This window comes from Eptatretus burgeri, unplaced genomic scaffold, assembly GCF_056783735.1.
Source record: "Eptatretus burgeri isolate ZD-2024b unplaced genomic scaffold, Ebu_testis_v1 Ebu_testis_scaffold_33, whole genome shotgun sequence".
In the NCBI taxonomy this organism is placed as follows: Eukaryota; Metazoa; Chordata; class Myxini; order Myxiniformes; family Myxinidae; genus Eptatretus; species Eptatretus burgeri.
In genome coordinates, this window is record NW_028221983.1 from 213,428 (window position 1) to 220,000 (window position 6,573).

Below are 6,573 nucleotides of genomic sequence, written 5' to 3' on the forward strand. Positions count from 1 at the left end.
GCCTTCTTACTACCTAACAACAATAACAGTCTATTAACTAATTGCGATGGGTCATTTGGAAGAAAACTAACACCTGAACCAAGGATACTTTAAGCCTGAATAATGTGTTTCTCCTTCTCATTCTTCCTACTTTTACCAGAAAGAATAACCTTATAATTTAGAGTGTTCAGCAGATCAATATATACTCAATCATCATTATTTTCCATATCCAATGGTTTATCAATATACTTTGATTCATCCCTCACAGTTGAACCTTGTCTTCCATCTTTTGTGAGAAGAAACATTAATCTCGGAGTTAGTTTAACAGGGGGTTGAGCAGAACCCAAGAACCTTAATTCATCATTAAATATCAATACCTTTTCTTGAACAAGATGAAATATTGCTGGTTGTTCTGTTGGAATGAGTCCTGCTTTGGTTTTTGAATCCGCTGAATATTCATTGTTTTGAACAGCATTCACAATATAATCAGGGGGTTGATTAATCTCTTCCAGTTGTTGAAATAAACCTTCATCATCATATACCTTTAATTCTCCTAAATGCTCTAATTCTTCCTCCGTCATTTGATCAAAATCTTTTAACATTTGAAGTTTTTTAGGAGTATATTCTACTGTGGGAACTGTGGAAACATCTTTCATTTTTCTTGGGAAGTTTTTAAAAGTGGTTTAAAAAATTTCTCTTGTTTTCTTTCAAATGCTTCTTCGCCCGTTAGTTTCTGTCTGCGTTTCTTCTTTATGTCTTCCTGTTGTTTTACAACTTTTGAAACCAACTCTTGATGTTCCTTAAATCTTCTTGCTCTTTCTTTTGTATCCATTTATTTATTGTAAAATATCATTTAATGAATTGTAAAGATCAACAGGGAAATTTTCCTTTTCTTCATCATTCAAGTAGATGTGTTCAAATAAATCCTTTTCTTTAAATATTTCATCAAATTCTTTATTAACATTAATGCGAGTTGTAATTTCTTCTTCACTAATCCTTGCATCTCTGCTTTTCATACGTTTGTGTTGAGTTTCTTCATCAACATCAAAACCGAATGATAAAATCTTCACTCCGCTCAGATATTTAATAATTTGTCTCGTTCCTTCTGGATTAGTTTCTAATATCCCAACACCACCAGATTTTAGTTTCTTTAACTCACTCTTACAATGTGAATATTTTGTTGTACCAAGAGAAACCTCCTCAAATATTTGTCCTTCATTCCTCAATCGCATATGTTCCTCCACTGAAATATAGTGATAATCTTCACCTTTTACTTCTCCAGGTCTTATTGCTCTAGTTGTTGTTGATACAATGCGTATCACGGGGTGTTTTTAAGTAAATTTACAATATTCTCATTTGTACTACACAAGAACCTTGATTTATGAAAGTTTTTTCCAGAAGCAGATTTACCCACAAGATTTATAATAATAGTTGTCATTTATATATGTAATTGTTTATAAAACAAAAAATATATCCCTTAATATCTCATCTTGTTTCACAACAATATATTTATATTTTTCAGTCGTGTGCTTCATATAATCCTCAAATTTCTTTTTACTACATAATGTAGAACAATTATCTCTCCAAAAATTATTGATATCTATTGAATTTAACTTGAATAAAATAAAAGTATTAGCATTGTTTCTGATGGAACGACGAGGAAGTTGAAAGTACGATTGACTAAGATAAATACAATTACAAGAAGAATGTCTCCCTCTTGTGTAGTAGCTGTCCATTACCGTTTGGTTTCTCTCATTAACACAATCATCAAAGATAACGAGGTTCTTTTTGATTTATCCAAATCTTGGGGAGACGGTATATCATCCGTATTATCACTAAGAATACAAGTTATAAGATTTGATTTCTTTTTACATCTCTGTGTATCACAAAATAGTTGAATTATATCTTCAATGTTATAATCATTTAGGTTTTTTTGACGTTTAAATAAACCTATTATATTTTCTTTTTGAAGACCAGCATTAAAACCTTGTGAGAGTAGTTGATACTCTGGTTGAAAACTCGACTTTGTGAAAATTATTAAATTATCATAATCTAAAAAGTTGGGAGTGAGGAGCATTTTTAAAAGTAAGCAGGTTTTTCCACATCCACTTGAACCAACTATGAGACATCTTAATGAATTTGGGAGATTTTTATGGTTGTTAAATTTTATCTTATTTTCCCAAATAGGTAAAAAATCATTCATTTATATATTTGAAAAACAGGTTATTTAATTTATTATTGGCTTTTTAGAAACTCTATATTTTATCCTAAGTTCAGGTTTAATTTCAAGATAATCCATTATTTTATTTATACAATATCTTGTGTTGATATTTCCCTGAAAATTACATCCATGAATAATATACAACAACAATCCTTTGAACATTTCTCTTATAATGCTCAGTTTCTTCCCTTGTAAGGAAAGGTGTGTTATCATCCTCATACTTTACATTCATTTCTCTAATCTATCTTGTAAAGTAATTCATTTTTGGCGTAAATCTAAAAGAATTATTTTCCTTTTTATATTTTTATTATCATTAATTAGAAGATAATCACAGAATATACATTGTTTATAGGCTTTTGACTCTGTGTTTAATCCCTGTCTTTCACACGCAGGACAATTCTCAAATTTGTCATATGGAGAATCAGGAAAGTCTAGCATATTTATAAAGTAAAACTTTACTTAAACTGAAATTCATCTATACTTTCAGTTGTATATTACCATCGATATCGATATACTTTTTTTCATTATCAGATTCAACGACAACATTTTTTATATTAAAGGTAATTTTAAAATTATCGTTAACTACTATTGAACGAAATGTCATTTCACCTGATATATTAACATCCTTTATTTCATCAAGATTTACATCTTTAGGGTTGTTGAAAAAAATACAAATTTCTCCTTGCATATTACAGATGGTCTTATCTTTTCTTTCTAAAGCTTCATCCATAAGGTTTTTGTTCTTTGATACTTTTTCTTGTTTCATTGCTTTTTCTAGTTTTGAATATATTACTAGAAGGAGAGGAGAAACTTTTGTTAGAGATACTTTAATTGATGTTCTACCAGGTATACTAAAAGCCCTTCCACTGAAGGAAATTGAAGAACTCATATTATTTACCATAATAGTTTTTATCCAATAGTTGTTATATTTATCTTTGTTCAATTTTACATCCTTGACATATTTCTCAGTATCTTTAACAGATGAAGAGATTGATTGAAACTTGTCTTTTGTGTCTTGAAACATTGTATTTATTAAGTGAAAAAGTTGGAGGATAAAATGTTTTTAAGCACAGATTCACCTATAAATTAAACGAAATTTTCATCAAGAAAATTTTAGTTTAAGCAAAGTTTTATTCTATAAATATGGTGAATACAACGTACTGCGATGTTTGTAATCACGAATATAAACATTATAGAAAACACCTCCGAACCAACAAACACACATTTAATCTATTTCATCAAATATCTCCTCTTGAGTTGGAAAGAAAACATTGTGATATCTGTTCAAAGGATGTTTTGAAGAGTAGTTATAATCAACATCTTCAATCACAAAAACACAAGAAAAATGAGTTTAAAGTAAAGGGAGACTATTATATTAAAAACACTGATGAGGCATTTAAAGGGCATATAAAAATAAGGATTTTTCAATTTGGAGAACCCAGTCCATCATCAATAGCTGAATCAATTGAAATAGTGAAACCCGATGTTGAAAAATTTATTAAAAAGACATTAAAAGAAATAAAAACTTTAAAGTTTTATATGGGAGTGAAAATGAATATGAAAAGACAAGATGAAGAACAAACTCCTTATATGAGAACAGATCTTCATTTTATAACATCATTTCAAGATTTTTTGAATAGTGGGGTTTATGAAGAACTATCAAGACAAGAGGAGGATGTTGATAATACAGTGGTAGGAAGTGGGTTCAATATTAAAAATCATCTTTTTAGATATACACATTCTAAAATCAAACCCTCTTAAAGCTTCTTCTTATATTGAATTACCAAAAGAAATAAAACTAAAGAAGGCAGTTGTTAATATTAAGAACAATGATAATAAATGTTTTCTCTGGTCTGTTCTTGCTCACTTACATCCACCAAAATGTAATTCAGAAAGAGTAAAACAATATATGAAATATGAGAATACCTTGGACATTAAAGATTTTAAATTCCCAATGCCATTAACAGATATTCCTAAATTTGAGAAAAAGAATAATCTTTCTATTAATGTATATGGATTAACGGATACAAACAAAATTCAAATATTAAAAATTTCAAACAACTATAAAAATGAAGAAACACACATTGACCTTTTATATTTTAGTGTTGGAAAGAATTCACATTACACATACATCAATAATTTATCAAGATTAATCTCTTCTCAGGTATTCAGAACAGCAAACAAAATATATCCTTGTAAGCGATGTCTTAATTCATTTCATACAAAAGAACGATTAGAACAACATTCAAAATATTGTAGTAATCATAAATCAGCTGTAATTACAATGCCTAAACCTGGTGAAAAGATTTATTTTGAAGATTATAATAAATCTATCATGCACCCATTTGTGATATACGCTGATTTTGAATGTATCCTTAAAAAGATAAATACTGCTTCTCCTAATCCAAAAGAACCATATACAAATAAATATCAAAAACATATTCCTTGTGGTTTTTGTTATTATATCAAATCATCTGTTGGAGAAAAGTATAACAAACTTGAACATTATCGTGGAAAAAATGCTTCACAAGAGTTTGTAAAACGATTAGAAAAGGATTGTATAAGACTCACTAAATTAATGAAAGAAACAAATGAACCGATGAAATTAACCAAAGAAGAAAAATTAGAATTTAGAATGAACAATATCTGTCATATTTGTGAGGGGAAAATTAAGGAGTCTAAAGTTAGAGACCATTGTCATCTTACTGGTAAATATAGAGGTCCCGCTCATTCCTGTTGTAATCTTAATTATAAATTACCTTCTTTTATTCCAGTCTTTCTTCACAACAGCGCCAACTATGATACACATCTATTTATAAATGAACTTTCAAAAATACCAGGGAATATTGCTGCTATAACAAACACAAGTCAAAAGTATATTTCATTTTCAAAATGATATTCACAAAACCTTTAACTCGTATTAGGTTTTTAGATTCTTACAAGTTTATGGGAACACCACTAGCCTACCTCGCATCAAATCTAAGCTCCACAGACTCTTTTCCAAATCTTAATTCATTCTTTCCAAAAGAGGAAATTCTCACTAAAGAGGAAATTCAGATTAAAGATGAAATTCTGATTAAAGAAGGAATTCTTACGAGAGAGGAAATTCAAACAAGGAATGAAATTCAAAGTAAAGAGAAAATTCTTACAAGTAAGGGAATTTATCCTTATGATTATATGGATTCATTTATGAGATTTAAAGAAACACAACTTCCTTCAAAAGAAAGTTTCTATAATAACCTTTATGAAGAAGAGATAAGTGATAAGGAATATAAACACGCACAAGAAATATGGAAAATATTTAAGATAAAGAACCTTGGAGAATATCACGATTTATATCTAAAAACAGATGTTTTATTGTTAGCTGATGTGTTTGAAGCTTTTAGATCACTCTGTCATACTAAAAATTGTTATGGATTAGATCCTGCCCACTATTTCACAGCTCCTGGTTTAGCTTGGAGTGCAATGTTGAAAATGACAAAACAAGATATAGATTTAATCAGTGATGTGGATATGCTTTTGATGATTGAGAAGTCCAAGAGAGGTGGAATATCACAAGTATGTTCAAAAAGATATGCTAAAGCAGATAATAAATATCTCCCAAATTATGATAGTGAAAAAGATAGTAATTATTTGATGTATTTTGATGCTAATAATTTGTATGGATGGGCAATGTCTCAATCTCTACCTTATGGTAAATTAGAGTGGGTGGAAGAAAAGAATTATGAAAAGGCTTTGATGAATATTGTTATTTCTTCTCAAGAGGAATTGAATGACGAAGAAGAAGGTTATTATTTTGAAGTTGATTTGAGGTACCCGAGTGATCTTCATAATAAGCATAAAGATCTTCCTTTTGCATGTGAGAAAGAAACTCCAAAGAAAGAATGGTTAAGTGATTATCATAAAAGTTTTAATATTAAAGGTAAATCAACAGAAAAGTTATTAACAACATTCTATGATAAAAGAGGGATATGTTTTGCATCAGAGAAGCTTAAAACAGTTTTTGAGAGAAGGATTGAGAGTAGCTAAAATTCATAGAGTTTTAAAATTTAAACAAAGTCCTTGGGTGAAAAAGTATATTCAATTCAATACAGATATGAGAGCAAATACAAAAGTAAAATTTGAAGGGGACTTTTATAAATTAATGAATAATGCTGTATTTGGAAAGACTATGGAAAATGTTAGAAACAGGCAAAACATTAGATTCGATATTCGATATTTCGATTCGATATTTATCAAAACATTGATAAATAAACCAAGTTTTGAGAGAGAAGAGGTTTTTTCAGAGAACTTTTCTGCAATTCATATGAAAAAGGAAAGTATTGTAATGGATAAACCAATTTATATTGGAACAGCAGTTCTTGATTTATCAA